The sequence below is a fragment of the Sturnus vulgaris genome, chromosome 2 (genome assembly GCF_052056855.1).
Source record: "Sturnus vulgaris isolate bStuVul1 chromosome 2, bStuVul1.hap1, whole genome shotgun sequence".
NCBI lineage: Eukaryota > Metazoa > Chordata > Aves > Passeriformes > Sturnidae > Sturnus > Sturnus vulgaris.
In genome coordinates, this window is record NC_142244.1 from 99,923,303 (window position 1) to 99,950,088 (window position 26,786).

Sequence of the window (26,786 nt, forward strand, 5' to 3'; positions counted from 1 at the left end):
ACCCTGTCATCGTCAGCAATCCAAGCTTTTGGGGCTCTCAGTTTCCCATCTACCACCTGAAATTAACTAATAATGTGATACTATACAATGCTGCAGAGCAAAATGAGACAGGAAGACCCCTCAGCACATACAGATGAGTTAGGCTGAGATGTGCAGTTGCTCAATTATCAAATCTCTTGGCAACAACTGATTTTGCTTTCCTCTTTCTGCACGCCATCTATTCAGAGTGGAAGCACATATAGATGGTGTACTGCACTTCACACTGAAGTGAGAAAGAAAAAAGAATCATACTAAGGATTCAAAAATGAAAGACTCTTGTGATTTAAACACAATTTCTGTATTTCTTTTATCACAGGAACTCGTAATGCATTGGGACTACCTGCTTCTCTAAGTATTTAATTGGGTGGAAAAACATAGTACACCACAAAAAAAGACAAAACACAGAGTCCTTTGGGAAAAGGTGATGACACTTCAGCAGGGGAATTCTCCAGACCATCCCAGCATCCTTAGCCTTAAAAGCTGTGAGGCACAGAATTAACTCCACAGAAAAATGCGTTTGCCATATCCTCATATTAGACCTTAGGAGTGTAAAGCTCTGACCACTTGCAGCTTTGAAGCTGAAAAAGAAGGGAGACCTCCTGAAATGCAACATCTAAAACAAGAGAAGCTGTCTCTACAGTCAGAAAAATCATTATTGTTACAGCTTTATGTGATTTGAAATTCTGCAAATAAAGTAAATGGCACAGCTCACAGTCTTTTTAGATTTATAACTGCTGCAGGGAGGGAATCTGTACTTACCTTATCTTGGATGTCTTCCTGTGAGTTCTCATGTTCAATCCTTTTGGGAAACTCTTCCCTTTATGTAGGCTTTTTTTGGCCACCACAAACCACTAAAGCCTTCAGCACACTTAGCTGAGGGTGATTATTATGAGCATGCTGTAGGTGAGCAGCGATGTGTGTCCACCACCGTGCTCCCACCAGTGACTTCTTGAACCTGTTAATCTTTTGCTTTTGATAAATCAAACTGATATATAAAAATAAAGTAGAATGGCAAGGAGAAATCAGCCAGTAGACAGGTGATCTTGAGTCTCAAGCATTTTTATGCATTTTTCTTTCAGTGTGGCCGTTTCCAAGAGCTAATATTATCAGCATTTTACAAATATTAGCAGGGCATTTGATGCACATTTAATGGAGGTGTTGCAGCGTCTCAAACAGGTGATAAGGGGTTGCTATGGTTACGAAATTCTCTTAAACTGAATATTTAATAGGTTCACAAAATTCATATTCTTACTTGTTATTTAAAATATTCATTGCCCAACAGACATTTTCTTATGCACCCCTTTCATTTTTTCATGGACTTTACACTCCTTTAGCGATCAAATATAGTGGACTTTGATACTATTTAGAGAAAGGAGAGGTCACTAACCATTTTCCTTCTTCTGAAAAGGGGACAAGTTAGGTAGCTCATTAGCCAGCCTATCTATAATTAAGTCCAAAAATAACTGCTCCACTGTACTAGAATTGTGAGAACTTTTATTTCAGAGGATTTAATGAGTCATGGAAACACACTTAGAAGTCTGCACTAAACAAAGACCTAAACATTAGCATGGCAATAGACCATATAGCTTTTAATGGTCTGAACTCTTTGTTTCGCATTTGGACACAGACCCAGGATTGTCCCATCACCAACATTTCATCCAGTGTTTCTTTCAGATGGGTCACGTTTTTGCCAGTGAATCTGAAGGTGATATTTAGGAAGCTGTCCTAGGGTGATGTTATGGTGTTTCTATCTCCAATCGTGTGTCCTGATTATGTTTGGTATTATGTCCTGTGCTTCCAGGACTGAGTCTGAGAGTGAAGCTTTGTTTTGTCTTGTTATCAGCCGGCTCACCTCCCCCATGGTCTATGTTTAGGAGAGGTTTTAGCTCGGCTTGCTTGCTTGCCTGCTTGCTTGCTTGCTTGCTCGCTTCTGCCTTTTTCTTTCCTTCGCTTTGCCCTTGCTTTCTGCTTATTAGTTAGTTCAGCTAGGCAGTCCAACTTTTTCCCTGGACTGTTTTCTCTTCCACCCCGTCCCCTCCCTCTCCTGGATACCATCTGAACGGACGGGGACCTGGGAACCCCAAGAAACACCGGGAGGCTACACTTTGTCACCTGCAGCAGTCATCCCCAGCGCCAGAGACTGATAACTGAGCGACCACTCGCCAGAGAGACTGAGTTTGTCATCCCTTCAGAACGGTGAAAGAGTTTTTTGTCAGCTGGTGTTGTTTTTTTCCCTGTGCTGGGGAGTGTCTTGCTTGTTAAATAAACAGGTTTTTTCTCCCACTCTTCTCCAAGGAAATTCTTCCCGAACCCGGTGGGGTGGGGGGGGGGGGGGTGGGGGGGGGAGGAGTCGTGGGGTTTGCTGTCTGGGGGCTCCTCCTGGAGGTTTTCCCCCAAATTTGGCCGAAACCAGGACAGAAGCCTATTATCAGGCATGCAGATTAGGGGGGAAATTGTGTCACATCAAATCATGACCGTTTACTAAGATATTACTCATGGGAAAATGCTTTCATGCATTGCCTACTTAGAAGAGCAGGTTGAATGGAGTTACTGTAAAGGCACCAAAGTTCAAATTTTTTACTTGTTTGTACTTTTCATGATGCAATTAAAGGGAGGTTTTAACACACTAACTTATTTAAATTTGATTTGGTTTATTAATATATATAGAATGTAAATAAACATAAGGTTACCTGATTTTTATTATCATCAAAATATTAATGTTTTGACTTTCTTTGGGCTACTGTGATCATTATGTACCTTCTACCTTATATTGAAAATTTTCATTGACATCTGATACAGTCATAGGATGGAAGCCTGCTATAGTGAAACTCACTTATTAAAAATGGCCCAATTTTTACTGAGGTAAATATGAATAGGATTACCTCCATATGCAACTGATAACCTGGCTGTGGTCAGGGAAAACAAAAAGAATCCTCTAAGTTTGGCTAATAACTTAGCTGGATATCTTCGAACACCTGTTACTATAATAGTGTTAGTAATCGGTTCAGTTTGGAGTAAGATTGAGCAAGAGCAACTTCCAGATCTGCTTTCACAGCTTGTATCCAAAGAGATTCCTGGGAAATGAATTAATATTTTGCAGTCTGAGGCAGAAAATTTTTATAGCAGGTCTGAGCAACAGGGTAGGAATTCATGGAAGATAATATATTGAGCAGATCTGAGTACTAAATAGACACTTTCCTTATGTATTTTGAAGTGCAGAATGTTGCATATTTCTAGAACGAAAAATGGACATAACATGTTGTTCTTGCAAGGTGTTACCATGTTAACAACTAGAGAACCTTCTGTTAAAACTATTAATATGTGGCTTATCACTTCATAAAAGCTTGAAATCCCAACGCAACAACAATAAGCACATGTGGTACATATGAAGCCAGTCTGCAAATACAATAATAAGCATTCAGCAAGAGGCATTTTTGTACTGTAGTTAGCTGCGGTAAAATTGTCATGCTTGTTCTACAATCACCACTTTTTTAACCTACAAAATAAACCCATCCATACTCACTCTGTATTTGGGCTCCTTTCTGAAGTTCAAGAAAGGCTTTTGTTGCCCCCTTGCTCTTCAGCACACACCAAACCTGACTTGGGAAGTTTGAAGGTGATGGTGAAGTCATCTGCCAGAAGGCTTAGCAATTTTAAGGAAATCTGTTCCCAAACCTGCAGCTGACCCTCTGTTTACCAAGACATCATCTATCATAATGATTCTGTCACTGGTGTCAGTATTTGGGTAGTTGTGGCATTTACAGGATAAGTGCAGGCATAAGTGTGAAAAAGTAGATGGGGTGATAAATTAGGGGACTGAGAGATGAGAAGAGGAAGAATTACAAGCATTCCATGTCAATCATAGAATCATTTAAGTAGGAAAATATCTTCAAGATCAAGCACTGCCAAGTCCACCACTAAACCATGTCCCTGTGCAGGGTAGGTAAGAGTCTGATGGAGAGACAGAGGCTTCAGCCAGCTTTTAAAATGCTGTTTATTGTATAGATGAGGTTACAGCAGTTGAGGGTAGTGGGTGAGCCTAGAGCTGCTGGCTATAGGCAAGCTGTGTGTTTTGTAGCTTATGTAGTTCTGGTTACAATGCATTATATACTTTTCATTACAGAGCATCTTAATACATGACTACCAATCAACATCATATACAATACTTTTTACATTTACATGTAACTTATTACAACTGCTAAAATTACCATATTATGTTAGCGACTAGCTAATCATTGGAGTTAGTAGTTACATGTTAAAGTTTGGGACTTGTTCTGCAGTGGAAATTTCTGAGATTTTTTTTCTACTTGCAACACTGGCTTTCTTGTTTGCTTGTAAATTTTTTTTTTGTTTGGTAGAAACATTTTTTGTTTGAGGTGGATTTATTTTTTGCTCTAAGCCATAAAAGCCCCTTCCAACTCACTTGCTCTTTGCCTTCTAGTTACCCAGTAAGACTGGCTCAGAAATTCTTTTCATCTATATTAAAACTTGCTTTCATTCCTATAGAACCTTCTGTATATCTGCAAAACTCCTCTGTTAAATTCTCGTCCTTCCCAACAGGTAGGCATTTATGTGCACATTTAAATCCCTCCAGGGCTGGTGACTCCACCACTGCCCTGTCCCAGTGCTTGAGAACCTGCACTCCTGTGTTCAAATGGAGCAAGGAGCTCATGAAAACCCAGCTCGTGCATACACAAAGTGAAAAGGGGCTGGGTGGGGAGCCCGAGGCGTGGTAGGGCAGAACCTGCATTGCTCCCATATCCAGTGCTCAGAAGGGAGCAGGAACCTCTCTGCAAGGCAGCTGTGACACCAGCTTCTTGTAGAAACTGCACAAACTTTCTATTTGCAGGGAAAATCTGGACTGTTTTTGGTTACTTAGCTAAGCTTTGGATCCACTTAGCAACGATAAAATACATTTTTTAAAACCACATTGGGCAGGAAGATCTTGCATCTATAACACTGCAAGATCCACTTCTTCTTGAGATGACATTAACTCCAATTCTAAACTTTTCTGATGCTTTAAGCTGATTTCTCCACACAAAGAGAAGAAGACAGCACAGGTTCAAACCAGCAACTGCTTGTCCCTAGCATTAAAGGCTGTGGAAGAAGCACATATTGCTGCATTCCAGGAGTTGCTATGTTACACTTTATGCCCCAGCATTACTATCACCCTGAAGTCTCTGTGCTGTTATTCCTCTGTGCTTAGTCTTAAAAGACCACAAGTTTGCATACTTGAAATTTGTGATACATTTTCTTCCCAGCATATGCCTAACCCCTTGGGACACAAGAGTTTTTGTTAAGGACCAACTTTCTGCTTGTGAAAATAAAATTAAATCACTGAACTCTGACCATTAATGCAGAGTGTGTTCCACACTAGCCTATAGCAAAAGAATATCCTGACAGTCAGCATAAGAAGGGATAAAAAACACCAGCAAGTAAACCTTGGGATAACTCAAACTATTCACTTGAAATATATGGATATCAATCCATCTTGTTCATTTTCATATTCCTTCTGTCTTTCCTAAATTAACATGTACTTTTTTTTTTTCCTTCCAAAGAGGTAAGCAGCAAACACAAACACTGAATTTTTGTATCAGACAAAAAAGTAAGTTTTGAATGTCATGTCCAGACAGCTGAGGAACATGTTCAATACCAGGGCAGCTATCATATATAATGACTCTGTGGAAACAATATTTTTCCACTAATTATTACATCCTCCAAGACATAAAACCAAGTCTCCTCATAATGAAATTAACTTTTATCCCTATCTGCACTCACAGATTTCTGTTGCTCATTTCTTCCTAGATATAGTAAATATTATGAATTTTTAGTATATATCCCCCTATTTCTACCTTTGTGAATAATCAGTTTCATATTATTTGTATGTGAATAGGTTGAGGCCTTGCCACTGTGCTTGGAAAACATGCAAACCTAAAAGTATATTTCCAAGATTGACCTCCTCTTGGAGATAGATTTATTATTCTTACCAACCCCTCCCACCCCTCAATACAAACAGCAATGGAGCTTAACCTTCAGATGAAACTTCCTCTCCATGCTCATCTATTCACGGTACTTCTTCTTAGGAATTCCTATATCTTAATTCAGTTAATTCTTCCTCCTACTCACACTTCTTTATTTTAGGGGTAGTGAATGAAACTGCATTTGCCACAATAATTCAGCAGAACTTTTGCAGCTTTGGGCAAGAGAGTGGGACAAGAGTCTCCTGCCACTCCTATGTGTGTCCAGGAGCAATGGTGCTGACAAATGATTAGCTGATATCATATTGGTCTTATTTTCAGTCTCATGAAAAAGACCTCTCAAATGAGAACAAATTTTATTCAGCTGAGGTTTTAATATTTCTCTGTATCTCATCAGCCCTGACATTAATATGATATTGTGGTGATTTAACCTAGGAGTGTGGGAATTGCTGAGGGATGTGCTTATTTTTCTAACAAAAGTTCAGGCATGCTATTATTAGTAATCTCTGGTATGTCATGAATGTCAAGGGCCAAATACTTTCTTGAAATGTTTAGGAATCAAGTGTGTTCTGAATCAGAGGAGTCTGTTCTCACTCTGCCATTGCAGCATGCTGCAAAAAGACTCCCATCTTGCCAGAATGCTCCTGAACACTCCCAGTGCATCTGTTCTGATAGTGTTCAGGTTCTCAACAGGACAAATATTGACTTCAGAGAGCAGACCATCCAGTATTTCACAAACACTGGCCCTGGGAGCCTGAACTTAACCTATTTTAGAGACCACTTTACACCACCTACAGCTCCTTGCATGCATAAGTGTACCTAGCAGTTTAGTACCTTGATAATACTCAGCCAGCTGCCTTAGCATGTCACCAAGAACACACAAATGAGACACACAGGGGGTATTGACATAAAATTCTACAAGCAATTGCATCATCAGGTAGATCAAGAAGAGGGTTTTCCTGACCTCTCCCAAGATCTGCCTCTGAGTGCAGATCTACCATATCACTCTGAGAGTTGGCTCTTACAGCTCTGAGACTTTTGGATTAAACTTTCCCTGCCACATTTTATGAAGAGAAAGCAGGTGACCAATATGAAAATCAAACCTGAGATAAGTAACCATTCTTTCATTTAGAACTGGCAATAGGTTTTAAAACCAAAAAATTTCTTGCCTTTTTCATCAGGGTCATTTATAGAAAATATGAAAGGTAGTTTCAAGCCCAAGCCTTTTCTTTCCCAAGAAAAGGGTTAAGTAATATAATTATTTCATTAGAAGCAGTGGCCATCTATTATGCTTTATAAAAAGACTGGCAAACAAAGTTAAAAACATCCATTACATGAAATAGAGAAGAGAAAAATATGTTTATTTAGCAAATGTTAAGGTTCTGAAAGATGTTTGATTAGAGTCTGGAATTTATCATCATTTGCTAGAGCTCAGGCTAGAAGCCTAGCATCATCAACACATATTGTCAACAGGCATTAGCAAACAGTTTCATCTCCATATGAAAAAAAACCTGTGATTAAGCTCTTCCAACTACATCACTAGGTCTATCATCCTCCACAAAACATGATATATGCTTTTTTATGTCCTCTTCCAAGAAATATCTCTCCAATCTTTTAGTAATTTTCGTCCTGTGTAGTATAAAGACTTTAAAAATAGTCTTTAGAAACAAAAAGACATGAGGGCTTTCTAGAAAAAACAAATCTTTAAACCTTCACAGGAAAATTTCATGCAAGAAGAAACAGTAATGTGATTATGAATCACCAGAAAACTGAAATGATTCATGAATTTAAAAAAGGCAATGTCAAAAAGCATGTAGTGCAAATCCAAAATTGAAAGTTAGCCATAGTTTCTATTTTGTTTGTTTGCTTCTCAACAAATATATAAATACTTTAAAAACCCCCAAACCACAGGACAGTGGAGCATGCCTGCTTCTGCTGGGGCTGCCAGATATCATCATGGAAATTCTACTGGGAGAAGAGAGAATGATGCTAAATTGCAAACCAAGTTTTTGAGTGAACTTCAGTTTGAACAATTCTTTCTTCCACCCTCCCATAAGAACAGCTACATTTCTGTAATATTTTCTTGGCACTGATCATCAGTGTAGCCCGAATGGTTTTCTTCTCATTTTGGTGCTATTTTGCTACAACATTACTTAAAGAAAGCAATGGCTTTTGTGCTGGGAAAAGGAGGGGGACGAGGAAGTTTAGACACACCTTTGTTAAAATGTGTATACACATACACACAAAAAGCTCCATTTGAATCAAAGAGTAATGTCCACTGGCTGGTTAGTGCATAATGCAGTATTTCCTGAAATCAGAAGCAGAGGGATAGTAGGGATATATATAATGGGGAAAACTTTCCCACACGTTTCATTCTATACTTATACAAGCAAAAAATAAAACTTTATTTTGCATATTGGAGGTAAAAGGGTTGAAGCCACGCTCTTCATTTGACTTAATTTGAAATCATGGGGATTTAAAAATTTTTAGGACAAAATTCTCCCAGTAGCAATCTACCTGCTCATGGGTTGGTTTATAACACTTTCAGAGTGATACCACACCATGCCTTGAGGTGAACTTGTCCTGCACAGGTCCTGACTGTGAGAAATCCTTGCTGAGGAATGATACTCATGAGGCCAGGGACTGCAGAGCCATACACACATGGTTGAGAAGACCATGTAAGTTTTATGATCACTCTCTTCAGAGCACATTACTGCTTTCTGAATTTCCTGTTAGTCATTGCACATTTGTGACTTACACCTACTTGTCTTGAAACACCTTAACATGGCTGTAAGATTTTAATTCCTCACAGACTTAGCAATAATTAAACATATCATATATGTTTAATTATTTGAATCCATTTGAATGGACTTAATATTTGAATCCATTTCAAGGGAATGAGGATACACTGGACGCTGTGGGGAGGGACATGTGCTTTGTGAATGAAAAGAGCACATGGAAATGCTTTTACCCCATTAGCATAGGCACTGAGGTTGCTCTAACACAGCTGCAGCTGTTGGAGAAGAGTGTGCAGGCTGAGAGATGAGCTCATAGTTGGGTCCAAATGGGACAAGGGTCCTGCTCTCTTTTCAAGGGAGATCACTGAGGAAGAGCAAGCTGCTCACTGTATTGTCCCTACATCTCTATTCTCAAAATTTCCAGGAATTTAATGCCAAGCAGCCACTCATAACCAATTTTGGCCCCATCTGTGCCCATGAGTCATTAACTTTTGCACAGTATCTCACATCTTGTTACCATTTCATATGCCACAACCATCGAATTAACCCCAGACAATGCTTGAGTGAGCAGCTATAACAATATAGAAATCTGGAGCACAAACAACAATCCCCAACCCTCACAGCACAGCAGCAGTATCATGTCCTGTCACTGGGACTATAGATATTCTTGGTCGTCTGTCTCAGAGAACATACAAAGACTACTATAACTGAGATGTTACTCCATGGGATAATGAGGCGTTGCCATTCCTTACAGTTCTGTCACAAGGCTTAGGCTATTTGATCTTTTCTGTGAAGCCTCAGCTCCAGATACCAAGTCATTATGTGAGAACTGAAGATTTATTTTCTTTTTAAAAAGGGATTTAGCCTTTAGACTGTTACAGAGAGAGAGCTGACAGTCTGACCTGAATATAACCCCTACAATTTGAAAGCCAGAGGATAGAAAAAAGGAATGCAGAATTGTCTTTAACATGTTATGATTTTTAACCTAAAATATTATGATTGTGAAAGAGGTGGAGTCTGGCAGGAGGTTAATGCTTTTTGAAAGCTAGCTCTCCTCTACAGGTAAGAAAAGACCTCATTTTGTGCTCAGGCCAGCCTAGGCAGAGAGCGTCTGGAAGGGGTTGTGTGTCTTGAGATAGTCAGAAGGACTTCTGCAAGCTCCCTTCCTATGCAGAGGAGGTTGTGCAAAGCATGCTAACTTTCAGGTTAAATACCTGTTGCTTTAAAGAGCCTGCCAACTCCATTGCATTCATCAGTTTTAGCTCAGGCTTTGCAATCTTTTTAAGTGGAAGGGACTACAGAAATCTTTGTTTCTGAAGAAAACCCATGAACTATCCCGTTTCCCACACCTGTTTGCTGTTTGGAAGGGCAGATTTAAAAAAAAAAAGACACTGACCACACTGATCCTGAATGCATTGCCTTTTGATAAAAGCAGTTAATTGTATAGTCAACGTTATCAGCATTTTAAGATGCATTCATTTTAAGGTGCATTGATCAGCATTCATTACCTGCCCTCCTGACTTACCCTGTAGCCCATCACTGACAAACTTTTCTGTGTAACCTTATGTGTACATACCCATATGTGTGCCATACATACATTTCTGGGGGTTACATTTTTCCTTTTTTATGCTAGTGTTACACAGAGCACAAGAACTACAACAGCCAGCTCTAGGCACGTAAGGGAAGCAGCCAGATGGTGGGGGCAGGAGAGCAACCTTGTCCTTGCTTCCTGGTTTTCCAGGACCTGATGGGTGCCAGTGGGTCCCCCACAGGAGCAAAGAAGGGCAGCTATGTCCAGGGAAAGCTGCTCCTTCCCGGCTGGGTCCCACACCTCAGCCCTTCATGCCCCTTTACTCAGCAGCTAGAGCAGACAAGTCTGTTTTCCCAGAGGTCTTGCCTGGACCTTCTTTCCAGCTTTTCTTTTTCTCCCAGTGCTTCCCCTTGGAGCAGCACCCTGACCCCACTCCACTCCATTCATGAGATGGCTTTTGCCTGTGACTGCTGGCGTGATCTGAAAAGTAAGGCAATTGTTCCCTTAACTCTAAATAAAACACTACAGTTTAGAAACCTCGGGGATTCTTATCATACCTCTTCATTTTATTTTTATTTCAGCTCCACTGCAACACCAAAGTGCAAAATTACAGATTAATAGGGAGTCTTGGGTGAGTTAATGAGGCAAAATGGGCCCCAGTCACTACATGGTTAAAAAACCTAGGTCCTGCAGCAGCAGTATGGATAGCCTTTACCTCCACCTAAAAAAGGGTAACAAGCAGGGAGGATATGTTAACAGTTATATAGATATGTATAAAAATCAAGCAAGCAAGAAAGAAAGCAGTTCTATAAATCAATTAAAGTAGAGCTGTTAAATAATCAGATATAAGAGTTGTAAAAGTAGTGCATGCATGTCTCTATGGATGCTTGTAGGTATGTAATATTATTATTATAATAATTACTTAAGAGTACCTCCCATTATCCTGTGTACTGTGAAGTAGAGAATAAACAGCAAGAAAACCCTTGTCTGCATCCAAGCTATTCCACCCAGACTGCAAAAATCGCAATTTCCTGGCACTGCCCCACATCAAATCCTATCACTTCAAATGCAGTAGCAGACAGATACACATGTTGTTGCTTATTTTTATAGTGAAAATACTGAGTAATTCCAGAAGCCTTCTATTAAATGTTTTAACAAATTAAATTATTAAGTAAATAGAATCAGATAAATCCAACCTTGATGTCAGTAATATGAAGAGACTTATAAACAATGAGAACTATGCAGTCGCTGTGAGAAATCTTACTCACAAATTGATTTAGAGGGGAAATTATAGACACATGCAACTATCATGTTGCATCAGAAATAGATTATGAGAATCCACAAATTAAAAAAGTGTTCAGTTGGTGAAGTCAGGAATTTCAGGCTAAATACATTATCTCCATACAATTACTGACCCTTTCTCCTTAACAACTTAACTTTATTTGGGCTCAAGAAGCTTGAGCTTCAACCCTCATCAGCTCTTATCAACTCTCACATCCTTTCAGCTACCCCAGATCTCACCACAAGCTTTACAGAGGAATCTGTTTGTTCAGCATTTCCCCTGTGATTGGGCTCTTATGGCAGGTCTTCAGTGCTCCATGGATCTTGGTCCATACACCTCGCTGTTCAACTCACTGGGGACGTGAGTTAGGGTAGCACAGTGAAGGTTTACCCACATCATGGCTCCCCACAAGATTTGTCAGCTCAGGTCGTGCATACACCCCTGAGCCCTGGGTGCAGAGACAGAACCAACTCAGATGTCTCTGCTCAGGCAGCACAGGTGCCTAAAGAAGGTACAAGAAAACTGCCCACCTTGCACAGCTGCTTAGGAGGGTTTTCTCTCCAAATGACTGCACGTATCCTTCTACATAGCTCTGTGAATGATGTCAGCACTGCTAGACTGAAGCATTTCACACTGTAAGGCCAAAGCTGAGAAGATTTTATTTTTCAAAACTAACACCCAGGTCTTGCTGAATGCTCAGAAGACAAGGCCTAAAGGAAGCCAACAGTGTTAAGACACTGGATCAAAAACTCTCAAAATTTTGGTGTCATCTTTTATGCATGTAAGAGACAGGGAGAAAAAAAAATAACGTGAGTATTTCTGGCCACTGTTGCTTTTTTTAGTCAATCAAGCTCTGCTCATTGAAATACTTTGTGATCTGCTAAACACCTAACACCTTCTCAGCCTTTCTGCATGTTCCCTGTGCTAGCAGTATCTAATTTATGTCCTTGTAAGGTGCTTTGAGCTGTAACAAGTATGAAAGGTGCTATACAAAACACTATTCTATTCTCTCATATCCTAGTTAATTTTCAAAACCAAAATACTGCACTTGGATGCATACTTTGCATCTTTGCACACATTGCTGCAGGTTTGGCTGTAGCCATTGGGAGTTTTCTGCCTATATGTGCAGGGATAACATGGACCTTTATGCTTTCAAAATGCTCAGATACTGAAGGTGTGGAGGATGGGGGTGGGGTCCTTTTTCCTTGGAGTAATCTTTTAAAAATTCCTGCATCATATTGCATCTATTTGAAACCCCTAAATGTTCATATCCGCAGCAGTCCTGTGGGTCACCTGCCATGGAAAAAAATTTCCCTGGACAAAAAGGTCTTAAAATATTTTATTACAGAAATATACTTTTCAGGCCTTAAAACAGATTAAACATATGAGAATTCCTAGAAGTCTATATTGTTCCCCTCAGGGATGCCAGACTTTATTTACAAAGCTTATATATTGCTATAGCAAGGAGTTTTTCATGGATGAATACTGCTCAGGGCATTATGATGGATAGGTGGATGGCAGTGAATGGGAAAAAAAGCCATAGAAGCTCCACCTGGCTGAATGGCATTAAGATTCCCCATGGGAGACAGATGAGAATGCAAGGTTTTCCTCTACTGTTTGCTCTAGCAATGACACACTAAGATACATACATACATATATACATAAATGAAATCACTCGCAGCACTCAATAATTTATTTGCTTCATCCTGGCCATGAATGTGCTAGAATAATAAACCACCATATGGGTGATAGTAGAGTCAATACTAGTGATTCCACATTATTGTAGCCTTGCAATAAGATAGCTTAATCTTTGTTTCTTTTGAAAGATCCAAAACAATGGACACATACAGCCCTGCTTTAGAATCATATTTTCTGTTGCTTGCTTTTCCCAGTATTAAAAAGGGTCGATGAATACCTTTTCTTAACAGCTACACTCTCAAGGGCAAAAGTAAATCTAGCAGAACAGGAATTCCTAATTCTAAAGATGCTAATGGCAAATACTCACATGTGTGTAAATAATTAATTGCTTTCTTGTTAACAAGTCCAGGTTTTTCAGTCTTTGTTAGTGACCCCAAGGGTTGTTTTTTCTATGAGAAATAGAAACATTTAGGATTGTATCGTCCTAGTCCATGACTAATTTATAGGCTCTTGTGGCGTCAGGTGCAAAGATTCAAGATTCAATTTGTCACCCCAGGCAATTCCCACTTTAAAAGATGGTGCAGGTATACTGCAGAAATAAATGAAGGAAAACATTAATGATGTAAAACCAACAGTAGTATCCCCTATGGAGGTCATATCTTTCAAATTCACAGAGACACATCAAGATATCGAATGTCCTTTGTACTGGTCTGGAAAGACCATAAAGCCCTCTAATGATCTACAGAAAAAAAATAGAGAGAATTAACACCACATTTTTCATGCTGAACAGTATCAGCTACAGCTGGTTGGGTTTTTTTGGTCTGCTTTTTCCCAGCATTTTGTTTGTTGTTTTGTTTAGGGTTTGGTGTTTATGTTTTTCATGGTTTTTTGTTTGTTTGTTTTTGGTTTTGGTTTGTTTTGTTTTGTTTTTTACTTTTAAATTTTTCAATTTCATCTAGCATTTCCAAGCCTACAGCTCTATACAAAGATGACAACATAGAAATAGGATAACAGAAAGAGTCAGACACCTAACAAAATAAAATACTTTTTTCCATTTTTTACTTTTCCCAGCTAGATCACCAATCACATAATATTTACTTTCTGTGTACATGCAGCTCAATGGTTGCATTGTTAATGACTACAATTGTACTCAAACAAATGTGTCTTGTTAATAAATCCCCACCTGATTCCCCAATATGTCTCCCTGGGACTGATTCTGGGAAAACATCTTCTCATGGGGGAGAGAGGAGCATATGTGAAAGATGTCCTGACCTCTGATCATGAGCACTAGAGAACTACTTGGCTCAGAAATTCCAGAATCAGATCAAAACACTGAACCTCTTTGTTTCCCATTCTGTAAAATGGGAGCACTTTGTACAGATTTCCTTATGCTGAAAAATACTGTGCTAATGCAAGTTAATTACAGTGAAACTACTTGAATACTTCCAGGAGGATGACTGATTATGGGGATTTAACAACATGATGAATTCTGTGTATGAGACATAACATTTTTATCTCTTTTCCTCTGAAATTCATTGTAAGCACTTACATAGAAACACCATACTACTGTAGAAAACAGTTCTTCACTCCTAGGACTTGCAAACTCGGTATCTTAAGAAAATGCTGCTCACATGGCTTCACGGCATTTTTATATTTTGCTTTGCTTCTTGATTGCAGTCACTTGAATTTGGTATTTAAGAATTCAGGAAATCCTTAGAAAATAATGTTCTAAGACTTGAAAATAGGTGCTACAACTTTCCAGAGTGAAACAGGTTACACATTAATATACATTTTACTGTTAACTATTAGTTTCAAAGAGTGATTAAGTATTTTAGATGTGTCTCCTCTTTAAAAATGTTTGCAGTCTATGTGTGTAGGGATGGTATTTTATGTTCTTTAAATGTCAAGATAGTTCTGCAGACTTTAACGTTATAATGACACCAAATTTAAGTTATTAAAGGAGAGATTTATCTCACATATAAAAGATAGAAGTTGGGGTTAAATCTAAGTACGTGAGCTTCTGCTATAATGCAGAAAGACATAAACCTCCAGAAGGCACGTATGAAAAGACTTATCCTTTAGAATTAACTATAAAACAATCTGTCATTTTGATTCATGGAGGTTAGCAAAGATAAATCCCCATTTTTAATTTGTTATCCAGGATGGATATCAGAAGGAAAAGTAACAAGGAATAATATAAAACATATTAGTAGTATGAATCTCACAAAAGATGAAACAGAGATCAAGCACAGTTTCCTCCACTGATGTTCAAGAGGAGGTAAGGCTGAAGTTATAACCATCTGTTAGAAAAGTTTCCTTCTGGATTTAGAGGGAACAGTTTCCAGTGCTATTGTCCATGGCTAAAAAAATATCCAAACTCCAGATACAAAAATCATCTCAAGAATAAGTGTTTAAATCACTGTTTCTCTTTTGTTTTTCAGCCATTAAATACCGAGATTTTTACCTTTAGTCGTGTTACTTATCCAAACAGCCATTTTCAGTTATCACATGACATCTGTAGACTGCAGTAACCTCAGTGGGAGCTCTATCAATATGTGTTTAGGCTTAAAAAAACTGTACCCATCAATTTCTATGTACTTAGGTCAAGAAATGTTGGTAGCATTCACATTAATGCAATATGGCAACTGCAGATAGCTGCTGAATTTTTTGAATGCCTGGCTCCACATAGATTAAAATTGCTCTTTTTTAGCCTAAGATATTTCAAGTTCTGTATGTCAAGGCAATATCTATCACTCCATATTTCAAAGCATTAAATTTTTATTTTATAATGGTAAACATTAGGGCTTCAATAGCCTTTTAGATTTGTTTTTCACAAAAGGATTCAGTACAAATTCTCATCATTCATCTGAAACTTACAGTATCTTTAGAAATGCAATGTTTTTATAATTATGTACAGAGTACTTTTGTTTAGCGACTTGAGTTGAAGGGAGCAGGATGTTTTGTACTGTAGTATGATGTACAAACATGAGCATGAAGTGAATATTTAATACCAAGAAAATAAACCTCTAAATAAGACACCAGACTGTCACTAAAACCTACAGGAGTGGATTGCATGTAATGCAGCTTTTGAGAGGATATAAAAAATAACAAGACATTGGCAGGCAAATAGACCAAAGAAGCTTCCTGGATCTTTTCCACTAAGAAATTATCTAAATTTTGGCAAGAGATATCTGTAATTTGTAAGTGGTTTTGATCTCAGGGAATCTTTTCTGCACTTTTGCAGTGAGGGAAGACTTTCTGTATGGGAGGCTGTGCTATCAGTCCCTTCAGGTGGAAGGCCAGGGTAGAATTTGACACTCACACAGTGACTGGTACTGGTTTCAAAGATAGTTCTTATCTCTTCTTCTCAGAAACCAAGCAGAAAATCACAGTGTTGTGCTTGATGACAGTAGAAAATATAAGGTCATAAATTGCTCCCTGTTTTGCTCAGATGCCAATTCCACACAACACAACAGATGTTTTCCTCTCTGTCACCACCAGCAGCTCTTACACCAGCTATCATGAAAGCAAGGACAGAAATTACACAGTGTACATGTTACTTGCATTTTTATTCTGCATACTTGTGATAGTGGGAACATATAATAAGGGAGATAATTTTCTGGTTTCATTCAATAAATAAACACTTTTCCCACTAAAATCAAATATTTCATAACAAAATTTTCCTTTTGAAAATAAAAATAAATATACAGCTTACATTTCAATCTACATATTATTGTGTGTATTTTGCAGCAGTGAAAGATGTACAGCAAGGAATCAAATGGGGAAAATTCTAAACGTTTCCTTTCCTTGTCCCACTGGGAGTTAGTCCTCAGACAGTCTAGCTTTTGAAAACAATATTTGATAGTATTCAAGGAATTTTAAAACATATCTGTATGAAGAAAGTTGATTTTTACTTGTAAAATAAATTAGCTGCAGACTAGCAAGCCTTTAAACAAAATATCAGGAGAGACATTGTTACCAGAGATGAAGTCCTGCCCAGCAGGTTACTCAACTACAAAGACATATTTAAATTGTGCTTATCCCAATTCCATGTGGGCTCCTGTGGAGAGATTCCTGGGGCTGCATACATGTGGAACTAATCAATCAGATAAAAACATCCACAGTTCTTAAAAAACATATTCTGTGCTCAATGTGGTTTTGGCACAAATGTGTTATTTAATATCATACCCGATCCAGGTTGCAAATTGGCTGGGATCTGCCCTCTAATGAAGATGCTTTGCTACCTCAGGTGTTCTACACATGGCCAAACAGTTTTTAACTAACTTCCCTCATTAGAGCAATTATTAAGGTCTTAGCTTTAACAATTCTATGGAAAACAGCTATTGAGGAACCTGTACTTGCTTGGCAAAAAACCTCAGGGATTGGAAGACAGGCACCAATACCTCATGATGTGCTTCTGGCTAATTAAGATGTTGACTGAGCCTATGTTAATCAAGATCCGTCAAACTATGCTTCATTAATATGTTAATTAGTAAACCAATTGCCCTACCATCTGAACTCTAGCTATGGGCCCCAAAACAGACAATAACTGGACTTGTAATTTATGTTTTCAGTTGGGGAAATAATTTCCTGAAAACAAAGGAATTGTGAGGTAGAGTGCAAATGTATATTGTTTCAAAATACACATGGATACATTAGACAAACATTATAGATATGGATAACAATGTGAAAGTTTAAAGATGCGTCAGCAAAAGGACTTAATGTGAGTGATACATAACACAAGGAGAGCATTTCTTTCCTCGAATTAATTTCTCAGAGGCGATGGTCCCATTCAAATGATGAAGAAAGGTAGATCTAAAAGTCAGATCCAACCATTTCAGAGAGAAATTATGCCAAATTAGATTAATAGAATATTATGAAAAGTATCTTGAAAAGAACTGTTGGTTGAATCTCTTTTAGTCTCAACACACATTAAGAGAACTTAGAATAACCTTAGGAAAGTGTAACACTCAGATGACCTAAGATATAATAAGCATGCCTGATGTTTTCTATCAACTAGACCTGGATGTTACCAGCTCAGCATCTTATCAAGGCCACAAGAATCAGTCCAAGGAGACTATCTCCCCTTGGCTAGAGGTTTATATAGAACTTAAATAATTAAGATAAGGTCTATATAGGTCTCAGTTGTTTACAAAGCCAATGAAAGTCCTAATTCAAGCATTCAAAGTAGGTACCTTCAGAAGATAGGACAAATACAATTTCCTCCTCCCTTCCTGATTTTCTTTCTCCTCCTATTTCCACAATGAACAGGAACACTTTAATGTTAGTGCATAAATAACTTTTGCTTCAATAGTAGTGCCATAATAAAAAGAAGTAATAAAAGTCAGCAGTATTCAAATTGTGGGTGTCTGCCTGTAGACAGGCTGACTGTGAAAGCTGGCATTATAGCCAGTGATGATGAGCAGTGGAATGAGAGGAGCAGAGGGATGAGATGGCCTCCCTGTTGAGGGGTCTACACAGAGGGGCCTCATTTCAGAGGCATGGCAGTGCTGCTTCTCCAGAAAGGCATCACCATGTCCTGTGTCACCTCTCAGGCCCTCATGGGTGTCTGAGGTACCTTAATGCATCTCTAGTGGCACTAGATTCCTGTGTGTGGGCAAGAGAATTGTACTTCAGGTGTCAGCTGTCACTTGACATTTATGTACCGTTTCCCAGTTTTTAGAATCTTAATCTAGAACTGAATGCCAACCAGGCTGTATTGCATGTTCTCCCAGCTTTCACTCCTATTGTTCTCTCAGCATCTACTGACATTTCAAAACACTTTCTGGGCAATTTATTGACTTAGAGAGCAAAAGGTGTGGAGTACAGAAATAGTCATAAAATGAAGTAGCACCCAGTGCAAACTCTAGGATTTAAGAGAGGTGCAGAAGCAGTCAAAATTCATTGTTCCTTCATGTGCCTCCTGAGAATGCTCTGAAAGTCTTTGAAGTCCTGAAGTCTCAGTTCTTACACCAGTTCCACACTGGGTTTGCACTGGGTAAGAAGGACTAACGCAGGAAAAAAAGTTCTGCATTTTTGTAATGTAGATGAGTTTTGAATTTTGACTGACAGCTTGACCCTTAGCTTCCTTTATTTAGCACTGAACTATGATACTCCTATTCATGGAAGTAAAAACAATCAGTTTCTCTATTCTGTCTGTATGCAATCCAGAAAACTTCAAAAGTTCTTACAAATCTCCATAGATGTCAGCTAATAATGTACTGGGCTTGGACAGACTCAGGTATTGTTGGAAGCTAAAAGTTCTTTCCCCTTAGGAAATCACTGGTGGTCTTTCCCGAAGTGTAAGCAAAAGACCATTAAAATTTCAGTCAGTTTTAATTGGATAAGACCACACATCTCTGTAATTTCACTCTGCATCAGCTGTGACAGACAGCATCCTGCCCAGTCTGCCCAGTCATACTCTGTAGGCTGAAATTTAACTTTCAATGGACCAAAAGTCAATCCCTTAAGACCTGAAAGTTTATCATAGAAAATGAATACTACTTTTCTAGAAAGAACTGAGATTTCAAAGATGAAAATTACTTACATCCAACCAGGAGGTACAACATGCTTGTGAACATTACAGCTTTTCAAAGATGAAGGGATATGGCCATATATTATTGAAGCACACCCCACTAAGAGAGTGGGATGTGTGCAAACTCTTCAAACCTTAGCCATATATCATTACAGTCTCCCACAGATCATACATTCAAACCATCCTGCAGATGACCTCCTACTAAGCAGTTCAATATCTGCTTGTTTACAATGGATTTAAAAACAAGAAAATCCCAGGATATGGAACACACTGTGATTCTAAGGTGCTGGAGGATGTGCAAAACAGAATGATGCACCAGCAACCATGCAGATTTCCATCGCGAAGTTTTGAGAGTTATGGAGACATATCTAGAAATTTTAAGTATCATTGAAATATATATGACAAAAATACTCCACCTGTTCTATATTCTATTACTTCATGAGTTAAAAAATACTGAACTGGTGTCTGACTATTTTCACAGCATTTTTTAAAAAATGATAAATGATGATTTTAAATCAGGATTCAAAAATCTCTTGTTTTGTCAGGCAGTCAAGAGGGATCTGTGCTTGCTAATTCCTATCCTTTCCCACCAGACAGGACCTCCTGCTGCTTACTGTTTGCAACATGGCAGCTTCCTGGGAGAGCCCAGGTGTGCTTTCCTCCTGTTAAGAATAAGATAAGTAAAATTCTTTTGGAGTATGCTTAGCCTGACTTAGTGACATGCACTTGAGGTAGTAATTCCTAGGAAGATGGGCAGCCTTCAGCTCTAAGTGTAAGCTTTGTGAATCCTCTGTCTAATAACACAGAAAGTGTTAACATGGAAGATGTTTGATGTTTGCACGAGTCTTTTCAGATCTGTTCAGGCAACAGATCTTAGAGTGGTGCAAGCAAGAATACAAGTAAAAGAATACTAACAAAACCAGCTGGGAAAATGTGCAGTGTGCCAAGTACATTTTAATAGATTTTCATTAATGTTTATATGCACATATATAACTATGTATGTCAATAATATAGAAAACATACCCTTTTTTCTTGTTAGGCCCTTTTTTGCTCTACGTGGTGTTTATGCAGCATTTGGACCAAGAAATGTGAAAAAACTCACCAAAAAATCACCAAATGCCAGCACAGCACCGTGTGGTAACTCCACCTTCACAATTTCTTTTACAGAAATGTTTATGTGTTTTGAAAAGCATTATTCCTGTTTTGATCTGCATAAACCTTTCAGTTGTGACAAACAGCAGATAGCTAATGACTGCTGGAACATGTTTAGATTGCTCTAATTTTATAAGTAAGTGAATGTTATGTTTCCTTATGTGTTTCCCTCTACCTTTGAAATTTTGTTTTGCTTTAACTTAATAAAAGACATTTATAGCCAAGATTTACTTCTTCATGCCTAAATGTTGGTGGTGATGAAGGCCCATTTTTCCAACACTAAAGGCCATTTAAAAGTCCATGTATCTCTGCTTTTTAAAAATTGATGGGATAGCCAATTCTCTGTTTCAGACAGGTAAATTCAGGACTCTTTGGCAAAACAATTTTAGTATAGTTCCTTTACCATCCAGAGGTATAAAATCAGTTGTGAGTTCTGTTAAGTTAGATGCCTATTTTTTTTGGAAATACAATTTGGAAATTCAGAATTAATGAAAACTAGGAAAGAAGTAGCAGCAAATATATCTCTTGTATCTCTGTAAACTAAAGGATGTTTAGAACAGTTTAGAAACACTGAACTAGAGTAATTTCTCTTTTAGAGAACTCAGGATCCTTAATTGGTGTATCAATTATCAGAAAATGCATCCTACTTCTTGTTTGCATGCAGTGAAATGAAGCATGTGAAATAAGCATTGCACCCTGGAGATATTGTTACCTTTGCCTACATACAACCAGGAGAAGCCTAACCAGAAATATCAGTTTATTGTCATTTGCTAGGACTGACACTTACCACGAAGAGTAGGTACAAATACATGATAAAGACCACCCTAAATTAACTTTTATTTTTAAGGTAAGAAGTACCTCATAGTTGTGGTATTTCAAGAGTCATGGCCATATCTAGAGATTCCTTAAGCTTCCCTTGCTTCTAAAGCTGTTAAGAAGCTGAAGAGAGGGAACATTTTTATTTTAACTTCTAAAACACTGCTGTCACATTCTTAGATTAATACTGCATTCTTATATCACTGAATTTTTCTATCCTTGAGCCCCTCTAGCAGATCTCATTAGTGGTTGTTTTTGTGGAGATTTTTGTTTTTGAGCCAAAAGAGAACCATAGTAACTGTGCATTTCCCAAACCATTTCATTCATGAATGGGAAATGGGTCTCCAAATCTTTACTCACATGAGTAACCACATTGATATCTTTGGGCCTTCCATTATTAACAGCTAGAATGTGAGTATAAATCTGCAGGATTTGGATGTGGCACTTCATTACTTCATAGGAGTGAAATCTGTAGCTGAAATCAATAGCTAAGCATGTGAGGCATATAAAAGATACAATTCTTTCATGGAGGTCTGATTGCAATGCATCTCTGAATTTTGTTTCGGCATCAACAAATAAGCATATCATTGTAAGGAGACATACAGACTATAGGCAGTAATTACAAAGACACATTTTAGATAGACATTCTAGCCTCAATAGAAGACTTGGGAATAGTCCATCAGAAAAAACCAGAATAATAGTGAAAAAGGTCAACACTTATTGAAAAACTAACATAGTAAGTCACAGGCCAAGTTTTTGGTTCTCTGTCAATCAGTAGTGTAACTGTTGTCAATCATTCCCTCTTACCTTGTTTGTGATTTTTGAATGGCCACAAAGGAAACTTTTGTTGGTAATTATGGTCTTTAGAATTCGTCTGAGTCACAGGCAGGATTTTCAGAGCCTGCCTGTGGAATAGGCATGGTGTACCCCAAGCTGCGCTCACATATGTCCCACCAATTCAAGCTAAAGTTTCCCACGATAATATGAAAGGAAATAAAAGATTCTGACCAACACAAGTCACTATTCTAGAAACAACAAAAGGAACAGGATAGCCACGATCTTCTGGTTTAACATTCCTTTTTTTTTTTTTCTTAAAGACAACAAATATGATAACTTTGACTTTGGAAGGGTGTAGTTAGACAGGATATGCACCTGTGCATCTTGGATCTTCTAAAAGAGTGTTTCTATTCTCTGCCTAACCACATGCTTCCCATTACACTGATAGAAGCCTTCTGTTAAAAATTACTGCCAAGAATTAATGCTTCTTCTTTTATTTTTTAATTCCTGAATTCCCCTAAGATTTTCCTTTCCTCAAATAATTCCACCTTCCACAGATACATTTTTGTTTTGTTTTCTTTGACTATCAATTTATCTTGGTCCTGCTGAAAACATGAAAAGATTTGTGAAGAAAGGTTCTCAAATAAAACCCAATTTTGGAGTTGAGTCAGCAAAGTAACAAATCTGATAACATCAAAGCAAGAACATCTGAAACTAAGAATTAGGCAGAACAGATTTTTCAACAAATTGCAGCCTCTATAAATTCACCCATTTTTAAACAGCCAAGTCTGTTTGTTTGTTTATTTTCCTAGCTTTGCAGAAAGAAAGGCTCAAACAACTTTGGAAGAAATATCAGCGAAGTTGTTCAGCGGAAACCAGCCCCTGTACTGTAAACAGTGCCTCTCCCCAAAGCGCAGCTGCACAAAGCACAGACAATGCAGGGACCCTCAGCATCATTAACCAACTTCCCTTCCTCACCAAACAAGTCTCTTCGATAAAGCAATTACAATAGCATCGTGGAACAGTAGAACAAGGAAAAAAAAAATAACCTTACCAGCTTCTCCTACAGTACACAGCTGAAAGGAAAACAAAACCCCCAGCTGCCGTATCTCATGCAATTGGTCTCTCAGAATGAACTGACTGAAAGAACTATGAAAGGCTAAAGTCTTTCGGCCCCTCTGTTCAGCCTCTCTTCAGCTCCCACTCTCCGAGCTTCCTCACAAAGCCATTCTCCTACTCGCTAATCCTCGCCCAGGAAAAAGCAGCGCGCACGGAATGCCTTCAGCAGGAGCGATCCCCGGGGGTGGGGAAGCGGAGATGCTGGCAGCGCTCAGCGCCAGCCCCGCCGCGCTGCATCCCAGCATGGACAGCCGCTCTAGCCTGCCAGGACTTGGGCACAGCACCCGGGAACACACAGCACACACGGCACCCGGGAACACACAGCACCCAGGAACACACAGCACAGGGCACACACAGCACAGGGCACGCACAGCACAGGGCACACACAGCACACACAGCACAGGGCACACACAGCACACACAGCACAGCACACGGAACAGTGCACATCTCCAGTGGTACTCTCCCAGCCACTCATCTCTGAAATGACAACACCCCTGGGTGCTTGCAAGAGTCCCCCGCATGCATCTCAGCCTGCACTGATGTAATTAGGCTTTTTTTTTTTCTTTTAAAATTAGCCATGTAACTTCTAAAGCTCTTGTTGGGCCTTAGATGTTTCTTTTTCACAAAGAACACGCAAGTAAATCTTAAATATTTCAAACTGCAAAAAAACCAACAAAATTGTTCCCTCAGGAAATCAATAACAAAATTATAGGAAAAGAGACCCTAACAGACACAAAATCAATAACATTATGAGTCACTATATTAAAAAACCACTGGTGCCTCCCTGAAATGCTTCTGATAGCTAAAATCAGAACAAGCAATTGCATTTTTTACAATGAGAAAAGGATTCTATCTTCATTTCCAGTTTATGTAGAAAGCGACAACATTTTTAATACTAATTTTCTTGAAAACATGAGATAGGTATTGAGATAACATCCCCTGCATAGCCTCTGCTTTTCAAGAAAGCATTAAATCTTTGTTGAAGAAACACTGTTGTCATGATAGTTTTTAGCGCAAGTTTTACTTCTCCACAAGATGCAAAAACTCAGAAACAGGCAGCTGCCACAAAGTAAATCAAAGACCTACATAAGCAGATGGCATAATTTCACATCTTAAATGTTGGCTGTGAGCCTTCCAGTAATAATTTATAAGGAGACTTCCTCCTGCTTGTTCCTCTGCTTGGCAGCATGCTGTTTGAGCCTTTCAAACAAAATAAATAGACTTCAAGCCACCAGCTTCACACACACTAACACTTACCAATGCTATTTCAACCTGACACAAGCTGACTTTGTTCCTCTGTGACCCTGGAGAGAAAAGCAAGGTGACAGTTTGATGGATGTGATCTCTTTTCACAATGTGGGTTGTGACTTCACAGCCCTGCTTCCCCATTATTGCTCAGCTGAAGGAGGAGACAGGAGCAGAGGAGAATCTTCCACCATACAAAACCATTTTAACAGTGAGCCAAACGTGCAATAAATACCTGGAACACATTTTCCTACCTCAAAAATGGGAATTTCAGGGCATCCCTTTCCACTTTTGTCGGAGTTGGAGTCTAAGGGCTGAAGGAAAAGGCTTCAAGAGGAGGAATTAATCCAAATTGTTTCTTTCAGACATATTTTACTTTAAGAAAATAGCAACATCACCAGAGAACAAAGGAAAGATGGAAAGAAAGAATTCAGTTTGTTTCATTTATGCTCAAAGAACACTTGGACTGTGACTTTTGTGAATTATCTCTTAACTGTGATAATTCAATTATTGAACCATGAATCTTGAACAATTCTTTACTGGACAAAGATCTCACTGCAGTAATGTGAGGCAAACAATTGCAATGTGATGTGTTTTATTTATTACCTAAAAGACATTATAATATAGCAGAGGGTTCATATATCTTAAAATTGGTGTCTGCAGTATTTGAATGCAGATTCTCTGGGAAAATGAATCCAGAAATCTTTTTACAAGATTAACATATTTAACATAAAAATCCTGCCAGATTTCACATAACTCTTCATGAAGAAATTGCCATTCCATGAAAAAAGTTGAAAAAGGAAGATGCTGAATGAGCTCTGAAATGTAAGGCTCCACCTCCACAGGCCTGAGCTCATTAACAGATATCCTAATGCTTGTAGTTGGCCTCTGATTTCCTTAGAGAGGAGCACAGATTGCTAATATATTTTGATCTTTGTTTCTGATTGTCCATCTAATCAGATGGGTTCATCATGAATACTGGAGGGTGTCAGATCTCTGGTTTTACAGGTGAGTACTGGAGCCAAATGACCTGCCTCAAGGAGGTCTCTGGCAGAAAGCCAAATCTCTGCTGTTCTAGAATAATTTACCCCAGTTCCAGTGACCCTCATGCTCTAGAAGATGATTTCTGAACACAGGGACTAGTCTACTCATGTTTCAGATAAAGCTTAATATGGCCTGTATTTGTTATCACACAAATTATGTTACTATTGTTTATAGTTTGGGGTCTAATATTCCGAATTTCTGCAAAAAATATTCTGCAAAAAATTTGGGCTTCTGTTCTTTCTTTCAAAAACTACTACTGTCTTCAAAAAGATGCACTTTGTTTCAGATAACAGTATTTTAAGTGGTTCCATATTTTAAAATGTTTTTATTTCTGTAGAATATTGTGAGGTAGTACCCAACTTATGATATTGAATGATAATCAAACAAAAGACAGAAATTGATTGATATTCAAAAAAAGCAAAATCTGACAGATTTATACAGAGGAATATCAGCAATTACAGAGTTTCATCAATTCAAGTCCGAGTTTCAGGTTTTGTTTTATGTTTGTTTTTTTGTTGTTGTTGTTGTTGTCGTTTGTTTGGTTGGTTGGTTGGTTGGTTTTTGGTTTTTTTTCCCCTAAGAACTACATAAAATTACACTCTTGGCTTAGGTGACCCCATTCTGGGACTTAGGGGGGACTCTAGCATGGTGAAAGTCATGTGGTATGAATTTCACCCTTTAAAAAGAAGTTTTAAAAGATGTACTTGTGAACCATTTATATCCCAATTACAGCTTCTAAACTGCCACCATTGCTTCTTTGTTTCTCCCTAACAATCTGAGAGCATTCCCATTGTAAAGAAGGAAGTACCTTAAACATTTCAGAAACAATAAGGCCTCTTCACAGACCACTTGATATAAATACATCACCTCTAAATACAAGTTTGTACCATCC

At 38.4% G+C, this 26,786-nt stretch overlaps 1 protein-coding gene across 3 annotated transcripts in view; it reads right to left on the reverse strand.

Moving 5' to 3' along the window:
• The window catches only part of MID1 (midline 1), a 180,415-nt gene extending 155,462 nt beyond the window's left edge, over positions 1-24,953 (reverse strand). The window contains exon 1 of one of the 3 annotated variants that reach the window (XM_088160192.1): positions 24,863-24,953. The gene's annotated coding sequence lies outside the window, so the exon portion shown is untranslated. Of the gene's footprint in view, positions 1-798; positions 1,147-23,540; positions 23,795-24,862 lie in introns of those variants that run through there. The other 2 variants (XM_014882422.2, XM_088160193.1) reach the window with 2 other exon arrangements.
• Between the last annotated feature and the right edge of the window lie 1,833 nt (positions 24,954-26,786).